Source organism: Triturus cristatus, chromosome 4_2 (assembly GCF_964204655.1).
Source record: "Triturus cristatus chromosome 4_2, aTriCri1.1, whole genome shotgun sequence".
Classification (NCBI taxonomy): Eukaryota; Metazoa; Chordata; class Amphibia; order Caudata; family Salamandridae; genus Triturus; species Triturus cristatus.
Window position 1 is genome coordinate 292,559,435 of NC_140586.1, and position 16,215 is coordinate 292,575,649.

At 39.1% G+C, this 16,215-nt stretch overlaps 1 protein-coding gene across 2 annotated transcripts in view; it reads left to right on the forward strand.

Moving 5' to 3' along the window:
• The window catches only part of RABGAP1L (RAB GTPase activating protein 1 like), a 1,225,189-nt gene that overhangs the window by 222,604 nt on the left and 986,370 nt on the right, over positions 1-16,215 (forward strand). For both annotated transcript variants that reach the window (XM_085601582.1, XM_085601581.1), the window contains exon 3: positions 3,569-3,663. The gene's annotated coding sequence lies outside the window, so the exon portion shown is untranslated. The remainder of the gene's footprint in view (positions 1-3,568; positions 3,664-16,215) is intronic.

Consider the following 16,215-nt stretch of genomic DNA (forward strand, 5'->3'; position numbering starts at 1 on the left):
TGTGCATCTAAACATCTATAATGTGACTATATGTATGTATTTCAGAAATGCATATTTCTTTGTACAAATATATATACTACTTATGGTTTAAACATATAGATATTCTTTAGGTCTGCTTGACAAATGTATATATTCCTTATTGTTAAAAAAGAAATATATATATATTTACATATACATTGTTTTATGCTTGTATACATGTATAAAGGTCACTGCATAGTTTTCTTATAAGTTATTTGATTACATGCTTATGGGTCTCTGTTTTTTTTTATTTATCTATCAAATATGTATCTATGATCATAACAATTGTATCTATTAGTGCTTCACTATTGAAATACTGAAGAAAACATGAAAATAAAATAAATATATATATAAAAAATTATAAAAATACACAAAATAAATTAGCTTTTGCATACAGCAGCACTTGAAAGTCTGAGTTTCTAATTATCTATCCATACTTGCCTATATGGAACGTTATACAATATCTTTTTATATCTCTTTATTATTTTCCTTATACATGTATACCCTTTCTATGTAGTTATGTATTTATGTATTTATTACTTTACTCCTTACTGTAGAAAGAAAGGGAAAAAAGCCTCCAACTCCCTCCAGTGCACTACTCTGTCTCATCCTCTACCTCTCACAAGATATCCTCTACCTCCACTTTCTGGCTCATCCCAAACCGCATTCTACTACTATGATCTCCCTAAGACCCTTTCTTGTCTCTTCCCTCCTCGACTCACCCCAAACCTCATTCTACTACTATGATCTCCTATATAACTCTTTCTAGACTCTTCCCTCCTCTATCCCGCCTTTGACTCATCCCAAACCTCATCTAACTAATATGATCTCCCAAATAACTCTATCTAGACTCTTCCCTCCTCTATCCCTTTTTTATCCTAATCGGTCAAGCTAACAGACGCACATGTCCACTGCTCAAATTAACAATTTATATTTCCCTTTACTAATCCACCACTAATCCTTTGGCTTCCAGAGTAGCGTGCTACTTGCCAAAAAGCGATTCAACACCTTGTCAGGGATAGTAAGCACTATATAAATGCAATTACAATTAAAATCTCACCTTTAGGCGCCAGCCTCCCCTTTCCAGTATTAATACTGTAGCAGCACATCCATGCCACAGCCTCTATACCTCTGTGATAATGTTCCAGTATCCATATCCTAGCATTATATTCTAGCTCCCTTATGGTTGGCATCAGTACGTCAGCTCTTCTGGCCCTGTATTACTGCATCATTATCCCTTCAACTTTTTTTAATTACGTGTAAACACATTGATCTTCGGATTGATTTCTAACAAGCTTTCATATATGCATTAACAAAACACTGTAAAGGAAAACCCCTTCATTTCCTTTATCCTCCGTTTTAAGAAATGGTGTGGACTTATAGCGGCAACAAGCATTTTGGGAGGGTATCTCATTTGACTGGCAATTAATAACTTCAAATGAGCAGTGTTCACCCCAAACACTGCAAACATTACACATAGCAAAAAGACTGGTGGAGGTTGTTTTAGGTCGAAGACTACCAGACAACACAACTGTCTGGTTTACTAACAATATATTGGGGACTTTCTGAAAGCTTCCCTGGGAGTGCCTTCTGCCCACTGCTTACCATTGGCTTTGTGTTTTATAACTCACATTTGCCTGCTTTCAATTTGCTAGGCAGTCCAGCTTGAGTTTTTCCCTCCCATGGAGCAGAGCCTATATACTGTATTATTCCACAGTCTGCTTTCTATAAAAAGGCATTTAAATATTATTCTTATCGTCTCACATTTGCTGTGCATTCAGAAACAGAGGTCAAATGTCAAGCTCTGTCATCTGAGGGAGCTTAGTGTTCACTTTTCTTTCTCTGACTTCAGAGTGAGAGGATTTGTGTTTCAATTCAGCTAGATACACATGTGACAAGAGAGCCTGGTGCAGATGATTGTATTTAGGGACATTGTCTCCCAGTACAGCTCCATTCTAGAGCTCTGTTAATGTCTCAATCTGCCCCAAAACCAGTCTGCCTGTGCCAGTGTTAATGATTAAGCTATTCTCCCTGTCTCAGTGTTTACGCCTCAGTACCTTTTCTATTAGTGTCAGGGTGTTTTTCACTAATGTACCACCGAGCCTCTGTCACATGATTGTTGTACTATATCTCCTTGTGCTTATGTAAAAGTTATTTTGCACTTATGTGAAAATTGCATTGTGACCAGTAATGTTGTATATTTTGTGAAGGGCTTCTTTTCTCTCCAGGATTAGATTAGCTTCATACTACAAAAACCCCTAATACTATGTAAATTAAAAGGAACAAATATCCAATGTAGCCCATCCTTTTTGTTTTTTTTTAGTGTCTCAGCCTAAGTAAACTAATGTGACTACCATAGCCTACCTATCTCAATAGTCCCAACTTCCTAGCGGTCTGCTAATGCCCATGCGCCCTTGTCCCAGAGGTGAGTACTCATCCTTCGAATTCCTGGTTTGATGTCCTTCCTGCCTTCTGTATCCTAGCACTGATGCGTCTGTCACGCTATCCCAAATTTCATGAAGTGGTCTCTATTTATCGCTAGATCCTCATCACACCTAAGGCTCCCAGTTTTCTGTTTTTACTGATTTTACAGATAAATACAGACAGGAAACATTATGTTTGCTGTCTTAATGTATTTTTAAAAGTAGAAAAATACAGAAAATTGTGATTCTTGTGAGTGACTCTCCATGCGGTCCTTCATTAATTCTACGCCAACAGCTGAGCAGATAGACATCATGGGGAGTTTAAAAAAAATTACGTTTTCTTAAATACAGGCATATGTTAAAAAATATTGATATATAATGCTAATATTTACCTATGGCTGTAGTGTTTTGTTATATTTGGCTGCTTAATTAGCTGAACCGTGACATGTATCAAAGTATGAGTGCATTTTTATCAGTTAAATAATTGCGGAGATATACCATTTTTATATCTCCATTCATTTGCAAAACACAAAATAAATATGGAAAAATACCAATAAGATGGCCAGAAAGAAATATGGATAAATACATAATGAAATGTTAAAAAAAAAAATGAAGGCATGTCCTTCCTTCATTTTCAGACTGGCTACCTCTTTCCTTGCCCCATAATGTCTGATGCCAATGTACATGCACCATGGCAACATTAAAAGTCCATTGAAGGCTTGCTACTCCCAAATCTAATTTGAGAAACATTGGTGCTATAATTATTTCCCATGAGCTCAGTCAGATTTGGAACCAAAGCAGCGTTCGATCCTGGTATGATAGAACTCCATGGTGACTTTTGCCAGGCTGATCCTCCTTTGATCCATTTTGTCTAATCTCCAAATATTGCAACGGTAAAATACACACAATTTTATGTAATATAATTGTACTGTTATTACTGTGCCATAGCTGTTCAGATAGTGATTGTAGTTGTGGACTGCATGTCACAACTATTTCCAGCTCAGTTTCCGCCTTAGAATTACTCTATGTACCAGTCGTAGACCAGGCCTCACTCATTAATGTCGAGCGCGTGTGTTAATCTGCCGGTGATGCAGTCCTCAGCATGCTAATTTGTTTTTTGTCCACAGGTGCACAAGGGGGAGGAGCCTGAAGCAGGGACCACTGTTCACGCTGCTGGATATAAAGCACAGCATCCATGTACAGTCTCTGAAGTTGAACTCTGGTAAGACTGACTTACTGATTGGCTGTGGGTTTCTTAATTTTAAGGTATAGCTTAACAAGCAGGTGTCTGTAAGACATATTGTTAACTATGTTTGAAAATATGCCTCGAGTGGGCTTTAGCTCCACCCGAGGAGTATTACACTCAATTCACTGGGTATTTGCTGTTGGCTCTTTGGTGCATCATTGTCTATATACAAAAAGGGGGATCCACAGAGGGAAATGCATCAGCGAATTCCCCAACTCAAACCATTTAGTCATACAAAAAAGCCTCTGGTGTGTCTCTCACACCTGGTTTTTAGTGCATGGGAACCCCCTATTTCTCATTACCCTAATGAGAAATAGGGGGTTCCCATGTATTAAAAACCAGGTGTGAGAGACGCACTTAGTGCATCTCATTGGGTCTTCCAGGAAATGCTGTGATTGGAATGCATGACCGGTTGGTTTTCATTTGCAAAGTTGATTCTGTCATCAGGCTATTTGTCACATTGTATTCTTAGGCTTGTGTAGACATTCTATACAGAAAGCAATCTTTTTTGTTATTTTTTCCCCAGACTTGGTAAAGTCAGTAGTGCAGGCTTTAACTTGATAAATAACATTTATGGATGCAGTGAATGCAAACAGGTTTAAAAATGCCTGTGTTTACGTGTGATGGGACATTAAAGCCAGACCTGTTGGCTTTGCCAATGCTTGATTCTCAGTTCTGCCCTCACACTGGAGAAATTCAAGTTTGGCAGTGATAAATAATGATGACTCTTCTCCTACAAATATAACTTAATAAGCCAGAAGGTGCTGTATAACATTTTATGTTTCAATAGATACTGACAAAGATCTCAAGAAGTTTCTAATAAGAACATTAAAGCCCCTTGGCCCATCGGAAAATCTACGCAAATTATTTAACATAAATAATTGCTCATTAACCACTGGCCCAGTTTAAGGGAATTTGGTATAAAGCTCAAATGTCTGCTGTCTTCTATTATTTGACTTACACTAGAACTATTGGCAACTTCAATAAAATATGGCACTAGAGTTCCCTCTGTGTGTGCTTTCTTCAGACACAGTGGATGATGAAATACAAATAGGTGACACTCCGTTCTTTCAAGGAAACCCGTAAGAAAGTAAAGGAACACTCAGACATTTTAAAAAGCTAAGCAAACTCTCAGTATTGCAGGCAAAATCATTATTTCAATTTTTTTAGTAGGCAAAATCATTAATTCAATTTCTTTTATCAGACACATGTTGATTGAGGAATTCTGGGCAGGTAGAGATTGCTGGTCACTTCTCTAGCTCATCTTACGTTTGATAAAAACAATTTAACTTGACGTCAAATTTGTAAGTTTGCTGTTGCCAACATATCTGAAAGTATGTAACAAAAATATATGTATATTCGTAGGGATATCAAACACCCAAATGTTTAATGTTAGAATACTTGCAAATAGTTTAACCACTAGCAATCACTTGGGTAGCATTCCAATCCATCATCCCAACCGATGTTAGGTTGCTTGTGTTCCGGTTCAGAGAGGACCTGGCTTGGCAGTTCGGACAGGATTATTCCTATTGCCGCAGGACCTAGACTGATTTACTTATGGCTGGGTCTTATCTGAGGTGGCTTTGCGGGGAAAATAAAATGATGGATTGGAATGCTGTCCCAAGCAGTTGCAGGGAGTTAGACTGTTTGCGTGCATTCCTCTATCAACTTTTGTGTGTTTGATTTAATCTTCTAAGTGGCCATGGGTATGCCTTGATGTGGTCCTTTGCTCACTGTGCCATTGAAGCTAAGCTGCATTGCACTGAAGAGGCCCAACTAGGATGAAACCAGTCTAGGGTTGTTTGTGTTCCATTTCAGAGAATACCTGGCTTGGCAGTTCAGTCTGGGCTGTTCCTATTTGCGCAGGAACAAGGGTGTGTTGCTTATGGCTGGGTCTGATATGAAATGTCATAGTGGGCAAATAAATGATGGGTTGAGATGCTTCCCTGAGCAATTGGCAGTGGGGGCAGACTATTTGCAATCATGCCTCTCATCAAGTTTTGAGTGTTTGTTATATGTAGGGCTAATCTGGTCCAATCTGTCATGTTTTTTGAAAATCTCTGTAGTCTCAAGTGATACCTTCAGGGTGGATCCTGTTCTTTGAATATATCCTAAAATAAATAAAGTGATAAATATATAAGATGTCTTAAAGTAGGTTAAGGAGCCTGGACTCAAATTGGTATCTATGGAGAATCAACAGGTATGCTGCTGAAATGTTGCTGGTTTCTATTTGAATCATCAACCCTCAACATTAAAAGTCTGTATTGGCTTGATCAGAGAGTTAAGCAGAACTAGACAATCAACTGGACAAACTGTAAGAAAATTACTAAACCACAGCAGTCACAGCTAATATTACCATTAAGAGATGGTCCACAAAAGCTGACTGTCCATCATTATGGTAGCTGTAAACATGGAAAATGCTCTCAGCAAAAATCAAACCTTTTAGGTTCCTTCTTATGTAGTAACTCTTTAATGTTTGAAGGGAAACATGGTGTTCTGAGTGAGGTGAAGGGGCTCTAATGTGTTTCTTAGAAGATATAGGATCAAAAATGTAAAGCTAAAAACTTAAATGTTATAAGGTTTATATTGTGAGCTACTGTATAATTTTCACAACTAAACTTAAAGTGCTGTTTTAGAAAATGAGTAGTCTCTTACCACTGTACTGACCAACTGCAGATAAGAAGGTTGTAAGTCATAGCTTTGCATCAAACATTTGAAAGCACATATACTTGAAAACATGGTTGCAAAAATGTATTCATAAGTGTTTTAAAACATGTTGTTTGTGATATAAACGACCGATTAAACATTTTTGTTTTCAAAGTTTGAATTTGAACTCTGTCCTTAACTCTGACACCGACTCTATCCGGAGATTAACCTTCACTCTCCCATTGATCCAGAACTATCTCCAGTCCTATACATGATCGCAAATGAAAGCACAACCCAGGCTCACCGCTGTATTGGTTCCCCTTAACCTAACATTAATCATGACCCTAACGCTGACCCATATTTTGACCATTGCCCTAACATGAACACTTTGCATAGCCTTCCAGACCTTTAGCCCATGCTGTGATCTCATTCTGGCATGGCTGTATCTTTGCAGGACCAATTATTGTGTAGGATTCCCACTGTCTCCTAGTATATGAAACCAACAAAGTATCTTTATACCACAGTTTTACTGAAGGAATAAGCACGCTTTTTATTCCCAGTAGAGCGTGCTAATATTTTGTGTTAAACCAGTTTACACCAAATTGCTATTTGTAAACTAGTGTGCGGTGAAAATTTCACAATCGACTTTACATCCAAAATATTACCTTCAATTGATAATACATAGAAAAAAATATACTGGGTACATCATTGAATGAAGCAATGCAAAATATTTTATTTTGCCTTTTACTAATCATTTTATGTGCTTCTCTCCAAACAATATGCTTACTATTCTTTTAAGCGTCACTTGCGCATGTATATATGTATTCTCTTTTCATTTGAAAAAGTACATCTAGCCTAGATGTCCATTTGAAAATTATCTATAACATGCTTTTGATTTCAGGATTTTTTTTTAATTTGTACTGGAATATGAGCACAAACAACTTCGTATTGATTTAAGTTGTTGGTATTTTGAGTGCCGGCCACCATATTACGACCACTTTTGTGGTCTGGCGGGTGGTGTGGAAGTCCCGCTGCAGTGCATCTTTCAAAGGTGGCAAGAGGAACCCCACACGGGTTTCCTGCATGGCATGGACTTGAATGTTCATGCCGTGTAGGAATCTGGGTGCATGCACACAGGGTTGCACATGTTGTGCCCACCTGCATGCATCCCCAGGCTGAGGGGGCACAGGGGGCCATGTTCAGCACGGCCACCCTTTTCATGGAAGAAAGACCTCTATGAAACCGCTGGCTGTCCTTAAACTTATAATATGCCTGGTGGTGCCTCAGAGGCACCACCTGCATATTACATAGGCCTTCACTGCCGCGCCACCGCCAGGGAATAGCGGTTCGCTCGTGGAGCTGGGGATCCAATTTCAGTCCAACCACTCAAGTTGTAATTGTTGCGGTCCGACCTACACCACTGCTCAACCAGGGGTCTGGCGGTCCTCTGACCGCCAGACTCTTAATTTGGCCCTAAGACTAGTATCCATACTATGACTTCTACCCTAGTCTGCTAACACACATTCTGTGCTCTAACACAATTCACACACTCCCCCAACTCTGTTCCCCGATTACAATTCCAGGGTTTTCAAATGTTTGTAGTTCAAACCTTTGGTTTTCCAAATGTATATTTGTATTAAATCTGTCAGACACTTAGTTTTCAAACTTTACAGTTGCTAAACACTTCCACTACGTCTCTGTGCTTTGTGTACCCTTTATGTTAATGTTTTTTTAAATAATTTTACTGATTGGTGACCTCAAAACTCTCTTGTCTGTTATGGTGACTTCTAGTTCTGGGAACACATAAACAGATGAAAAATGCTTCAGTCCTACACACTCTATATTCCCTTTTGATTTTGGAGGTCTCTTGAGTAACACTTGCTAGCTTTCTTTTTCTCAAGCGTAAACCTTTTTACAAGTATGAATCTCTCTTTGTTAGCCCAATGCCTCAAACTAGTGGTTCTTAACCTGACGTCTGGAGAACCCTGCGGGTCCGCAAAGCCTACTCATGGGGTCCGCGACAGCTTAGAAAGTTAAATAATATTAACAGTATATAAATATTAACTGTACAGAAATAAAGAAACAAAGAGTAAAGTTGAACATTTTAAAACGTTTTGTAAATGTGAATGAATTTGAAATTGAAGGCTAAAATTTAAGTTAGTAACCTCAGATTGATTGGTGGGAGAAGCACAAGTGTATCAAACAATATTTTAGTGCCTTAAGTTGAACTGCAGTATGTTGAACACTCCATACTTGTCACCAACTGCAGGCTTTCTTGACCACAACCCAACAGAAACTGCCAACCCTTCTAATCACAACTTGCGATGCTCACATTCTCCTTACACTTTTTATGTTATGAATTCCAAATAAGTCCCAGAGTGGGAAACATAGTGGTCAGCTTGCATTAGAATAAAGCTGTTACATCTTAGATTAAACCCACTGTGCAGATTTCTCTAAGTAGGTCCACAGCAACCTCATCTGAAGTGGAACTTATGAATTGACATTTGTCTAAGAACCTCTGCTTGTGTGATTCTATCAGTCTTTTTTTCTCCTTGTAGTCGCATTCTTCCTCTCTTCACTCCTCCAGTTCATAACCAAGTTTTACATCCTGACTTGTATCCAGAGCTTTATTTTTCTCTCTGATATCCTCAGAGTAGAATAATATTGTAAGCTTTCTTTAAATGTAAGTAGCTATCTGGTTTCCAACTCAATACTTCTATTGTTGTAGCCACTCTGAACGCCGCTAAAGTTGTGTTGAACCCACCTACCGCACACAATATTTGCAAGTGCTAAGCTGCTATGTTGTTGTACTACTCACAGTTTAGAACACTGTTTGTGAAAAAGGTTTCCAACTTCTTTTTTGTAGACTAGAAAACAAGAAGCAGCTTTTTGGATACACACCGCCTACACCCCTTCTTAGTCTTGTAAAAAGGCCCTCTGTCCGTGACAAGCCTCTTTACTCACCATTTCCCTCAGGCCGACTAAACACCCACTATTTAAATGTGTGTAAGCAGCTAAATGGAAAAGATTCACAGTCTCGGTAACATGCACATGGACCCTTTCCAAGGCACTTGTAGTTTAGGGAGTAAGCAAAACAGCAAGAGTGCTTACACAGTGTATTAACATCTGTTGATCCAAAGAAATGGCATTTGCGTAGTAATTGAATGTCCTGAAATTCTATCAGCTTAACATTCTCCCCTTACCCCACAGAAAGTACGGTTTCTGCCCTCTGCTCTAATCTAAATTCCTAAAATAAGCAGCAGGCGAGCTGCTAGCTTCATGGAGCCTGAGCAGCAATAATGAAACTGGTGCAGTGGTAGTATGCAAATGAGATCTGTGACATAGAGTTACCAATAGATGTGAAGAGAAGATTCATCCAGGGTGGTAGGTGGTGTTCTGTACCCAGTGAAGTTTCACAATCAGCTACATTATTAGCTTTGGTCTGGGATTTCCTACATTAGCGTCAAGTCGTTGGTAGCGCATGCATCAACCACGAGCCATCACGTTAAACTGGAAGCATTGTTTTATTGACACAGCATTATATAACTTAATCTGGCTCAGCCACTTCCCAGCACTTAACTGCTTTTGTAAAACAGAAATGTTTTACCTCAAGTTCTAAGCTGTGTTGCAATGTCTTACAGGAAACACTACCACAATATCACATCTACCTCCTTTAAAAAAGGGATTAGGTAAATTAAAAAATCTAAATCCACATTTTTCACAAAGATAACTTAGTCAACATTGCTCCATTAGTCTTTGAGGCTTCTAAATGTGCCTTGTTGACTTCCTAGAAACACCATTAATGACGATGCAATCTTTTATAATGACTTGTGATAATAAATCAATAGCATGACTTGCATTCAGCTTATCAAAGACAAACTTATTCTCAGTAGCTTCACTTCCACTTCTATTATTCAAAGAGGTTCTGTCCTGAGACTGATTCTTCGGGTGCCAGCTGTCTAAAACGACTACAATGCGACACTTTTTTCCTTTGCTTTGTAATTCAATCACAGTTAATGTACTATGATTGAACTGCTTTAGATGGCCTTGTTTGTTGTCGCTTGACTAGCACCTCCTCACCTGCTTGGTAATTTTGCATTATAGTACGTCTTTGTCTGTATGCATAACTTCGCATTCTCTTTTTTACAAACTTAACAACTTCTTCATGACGGTCAGAAACTTTTGCAAGGAGTTGTGGTAAATGACTTTGTCTAATCGGTCCAAGAACAGATCCCAGTTGAGCCATGAGGAGTGCTTCCGTAATCGCACAATACACGGCATCCTGCCTGATTTAATGTCACTTGTGTTAGTTTAACTCTCTGAACAGTTTTTAAATTACTCATAAACATCTCTACCTTTCAAATTACTTGTGGCCAGAATAGATTATTTTTCCTATAAGTTAAGCCCATGTTATTTAGGAATTTCCTAAACTCTTCTCCTTTAAATGATGGGCCATTATCTGTTTTTAAAATGTTTGTTATTCCTCACTAAGAATATATGACATCTTGAACTGGAAGTACAGCCAACAGAAATCTTAAATATTCATCTATAGCGACAAAAAATAATGTCCTGAGTCCATGGGCCCATAATAATCAACTGCTAAACGTTGTCCAGAGTCCTTGGTTGTCCTGGCAAACCAATCATTTAAGTAATTCCGGAAATATTTTCTTTGCTGTGCATTGATAAAAGTGACAAGCTTGAACAACTTTTTCAACATGGCTATCTAGCCCTGGGAGCCACTCTTTGTCACTAAAAAACTTCTATTTGATGCAGTTATTCCTCTATGGATTTAATGGGTCAATATCAATCACACTTCGCTGTTGAGCACAGTATTCATATTTTTGTTCCTTGCTAAATAATGCCAAATGGCGCAATTGCAAGCTCATCATGTACATTTTTTAAATGCAAGTATACTTTTCTTGTCAGCTATTAAGGGTAAGCATATTGTGTTGCTCACATGCCTCTTTTTATGTTCATTTGTTTCTAAATTATTTGATCAGTTGCTGACGCTTCTGTTAGTTCTGTTTCCAAGATCCATTTCTGCATAGCAGTTTTAATTAAGGAGCAAATATATTCTTCTGCCAAGGATGTTTGACTTTGAAAAAGGATATCTGGGTAAAAAGATGTGCTGATTTTTTTTCCTAATGCGTGAACAATTTTATAGTTTTATTCCATTAACCTCATGCTCCATCTTTCAGTACCTGGTGGCATCTTCACTTTTGTGTTTCCCGAAATTCTTATTAATGCTTGGAGATCAGTAACCACTACTAAATGTTTCCAATGTAAAACATTATGTAAATGTTCGCATGCTGAGACCACTGCCAAGCTTTATTTTCTGGCTGAGATGTATTTTTCAGAGTCAAGTAAACTTCTGCTAGCATGTAATGCTACAAGTCTGATAGTTTGCTTTCCTGGCACATGTTGCACAAGTATTTCCCTTAATCCAACTAAAATTCTATCCTCTATTAATTCTGTGCAAAGTGGGGGTTCAAAATATTTAGAATATGCAGCAGAAGAAATTTAATTTTTGATCCTTGTATATGATCTTTCACGATATTCATTCCATTCACATCAGTTCAATTAATGGCGCACATATAGTAGCATAATCTTTAATATATCGAACGCAGCAACTGGCAGAACTTTGTAACCCTTGCATATCTTGTGGATATGACATATTTATCATAGATTCCATTTTAGCTTTATCGGGGCCTATTCCTTCTTTAGAAAAAAATATCACGATAAAATGTTAACTCTGGATTATCAATTTAACATTTCTCAGCGTTCAAAGTGAAACTAGCTTCACTTAGGCAATCGCATACTATCATCAAAGCACAGTCATGTTCTTCCTGAGTTCTTCCAAAAAATAGGGTATCGTTGCTGTAATTTATACCGTTTTTTACTGGTCTGATAATGTTTTTATTATATTGTAAAGTATTACAGCAGATGAACATATCCCAAAATCCAACCTTATATACCTAAATAGCCCTGTAGAGAACATTGTTTTATACAGTGATTGTTCATCAATTTCCAGTTGATGAAGAGGCTTACGTTCGTCTAACCTTGAATTTTCCCAAGCAGCATTAAGGTTGCTTATATCATCTAAATGTGGCCCTGAATGTCTTTCTCTTTCAATGACAGTGTTAGGAATTCTCATATTGTCACATGTTCTGATGTTATCTGTGTTCTTCTTTGGCACCACAACTCTTGGGGAAACTCAAGGTGCTTAGCCAGGCGCTGGTTCAACAAGATCTTGTTTTAGCACCTTCTACCTTGCTTTGCAGACGTATTGGTACTCTTCTATTCATCGGTGCCACTGGCTTGATTGACTCATTTATGTGAAGAGTAATTGATTGTGCGTTCAATTTTCTAATTGGCAAAATAAACTTGAAAATGTTCTTAGTATTGTGTGCAGTGTTATAATATGAAAAGTCATCGCAATTGGATCCATTAACTGTGCAATTATTCTACTTAATAGACACAGACCTGGTACTTTCCTTTGTAGAATTTGTAGAACACAAATCTTTTCACTTGATGTATTTCCATAATTAAAGATTTCTGTAAATTTTCCTTTATTATTATCAGGATGACTAATTCCCTACGAAATGCATTTATATTTGGGCCACTAAGTGCAGGTGCTTTTTTTTTTTAACATCTTTTCACACTCGAGAGAGGCATAATAATTTCTTTACTATCTAGGACAAGCGGTGTTCTATAACAACCTACAAATATTTCCACCATGAGTGTCTCTTTAATATGATCCTTTTGTATTAAACATTCTTGTTCATTCTCTGTATCATGCATATATTGCATCTTATGTAGTCATCATGTTAAGTTTTCTTGGGTTGAAATTTCTTGTATTGAATCACAATGTGATCTTCCATTTGTCGAATGTCTTTTCCGTTTGTTTTGTTTCTTCCATCCTTTAATATGTTCCTTTGTTATAATTTCTATCCTTTCTTTGTAATTATTTGCAAAATGATTGTATTTTCCCCATTTTCGTTTGAGTTGCCCCATAGCTGAACAACTTTTTGTATGTGGAAATTGTTGTCCACATCTGTAACGTTATTTTTTTTCTCTTGTTTGACTATTCAGTTTTTCCTCTTTGCATTGATATCTTTTTTACATCTGTCACATTTGTTCTGTAGTTTTCCTCTAGCCTTGCTCTATGTTAACCCCTTCAGTGCCCGCCCCTTTCCCCGCCCAGTGCCGGCGCTTTCATTAGCGGGCGGGGTCTATGACGAGCTGGACTCGTCATGGGCACAGCGCAACCGCTGCCCATGACGAGTCCAGCTCGTCATGGGCACTGAAGGGGTTAACAGCATGTGTTTTTGTTTCTACTGCTGTTTGAGCCATTTTCAAAATGTTTGGAAGGTTGAATGTTTTTTTCCAAAACGTCTTCCTGAATTCTGTTAAACTACAGCCTTCAATTATCTGTAGTCTTGTAGCTTTATCGTCATTGGATCTATAAAATTCACAGAATGCTTCAAATTTATATAATCTTGTAACAACATTTTCCATGGATTATTCCTCAGCCTGACATGCAGTATTAAAAGTATATCTCTCAACATCTATGTTTCCTGGAGGGTGAAAGCTTCTTTTTAGGCACTAAATAAGTCCTTTATAATTACTTGCACCGTGCTCAGGCAGTGTCCTAATTAGATTTTCTAGTTCATCCCTTACTAGATAGAGCAGCAAGTCTCTTGCGTACTCATTGGAGCATTTTTTAATGTGGCAATTAAGAAATAATTAAACCTTCTTTTCCACTTTTCCCATCTTGGAGGTAAAGTCTGTTGTTCGGACATGTCAAAAGGCACTGATCTGCAGTGGAAATGTTTTCCTTCTCATCCAGTAAGTGCATACCAGGTCCAAGGGTGTTGACAGTGATTCATGTTCTTTCGACATGCTCCTCTCCTTTTTTCCATTCTATTATTTCTAATTACTTCTACCAGTTCGCCTGACTTAAAAATGGCTGCACCCTAATCTCATGAGCTCTTATTTGAGGCTGGTTGTCGTCAGGTTCACTAGATTTTGCTCTCTTGTTTTTTTTTTAAGACATATTTTATTTTTTCACAAATACAAATAAAAATCCAACTGTTATAAAACCAACAGCCATCTTCAACAATGCCACAGATAAGGTTAGTTCATCCAGTAGGAGCAATTCTTCTTAGTAGTAACAAATATTCTCAAGTCGCACATAAGCATATAAATCATAGTCCATGTCTGCTTAGTCCCCCAGCACCTTCGCCAAAGATCACTCCATCTGACCAAATTCAGTCTTCGTCAGTGACAAGAGACCATTCATCATCCACAGAGGAGTTTGACCGAACTCCATCAGGGTCCATGACTCTGGCCAGGAGTCCCGCCCACACCCACAGATCTTCCTCCCCTTTATCATCACGCCTGCACAGTTTTAGACGTATCTCCTCAGCCACTGCCCACTCCGTCACATCTGCCACCCACTGCACCACACTCAGACCCCCCTGACCCACCCATGTGATTGCCACCTGTCGCTTGGCCAATAGTAAAATCAAGTGTAAGAATTTAAATGCCATTTTCTGACCGTTCTGCCTACAGATGTCGCCCAACAGACCGACAGCATTGTCAGTGGCGTAACACAGACCCCACAGTGTGGGAGGGCCTGACCTGCAGGGGGCCCCTCGGCACAGTGCTCAGGCCTGAAAGCTCGGGATTAAATCCGGAGCGGAGGCCCCTCCATGTACCTTGCCTCAACTTTCGTTACGCCACTGCGCAGGGTCCATGACCACATGATCTCGCACAGCATTCCTCACTTGGGCCAGAACTCTCAGCCAATACTCATTCACTTCAGGGTAGCCCCAAGTCAAATGCATAAAGGAGGCCGCTGAGGCTTAACACCTGGGGCAACCGGTCGACTTACTAGGGCTCAATTTCTGTAGCAGGAATGGTTTAACATATGTGAGATGCAGGAAGAGAAAATGTATGAGCTTAAATCTAGTGTTACTCTACAAAGTCTTTACCAAAGCACACATTCTCGTCCACCAGGCCTCCTCAAGATGCACCCCTAAGTCACCCTTACATGCTGGGAATAGAATCAGTTTACAATCTGCTGTCATAGCCCTTTATAAAAAGGAGACTAGATGACAACCCTCCCTCTTCCCCAAGCACCACAGGCCGCGGAAGGTGAGCAATGTTGCAAGGGCCACTGGGAATGTAGGCCATATTTCCCAGACTATGACTGCAATACAGGCATGTTGCAAAAACTGACCTAGCCCGACATGGAAGCTTTCATACGCTGCTTCAAAGATGATAAAGATGATAAAATCCCCCAACATCTCACAGCCACCCTCCCGCCAGACCGAGAGATCCACAGATTTCCTCAGAGCCCTAAAAGCCTGAAGATACGAAAAGATGAATTCCCTGGTGAAGGGAGTCTGACCCAGGACCACCCGAACAGTGCTCTCTTCCACATAAAGACAGTGTGCCGTATAAGATACGGTACTGATGTCACATCCCTCCCCCGACATCAGGAACTGAGGAAGGAAAGAGCACATCCCAGTGGTCTGTAAAAGCGATTCTCCCATGTGTACTCCTCTACCTGCTAGCGGGTGTAGCATGCTTTGATTTGAGAAGCTAAGTAATACTGTTCAAAATCAGGTACTGCCAGACCTTCCTCCTCCAGTGGTAAAAGCATGTGTATCCTGGCCACCATGCTCCTTCTCCCAGCTCATATCAATGAGATGAGGAAGGAATGCAATCTTCGAAATGCCATGTGTGGTAGAGTGTCAAAGGAATGCTGTACAACGTACAAGATTTGTGGTAAGAAAACCATCTTGCAGACGGCCTCCTGACCCATAAGCGACAGCAGAAGAGAAAACTGGACAGATGAGTGAAGGCCATCTGTGA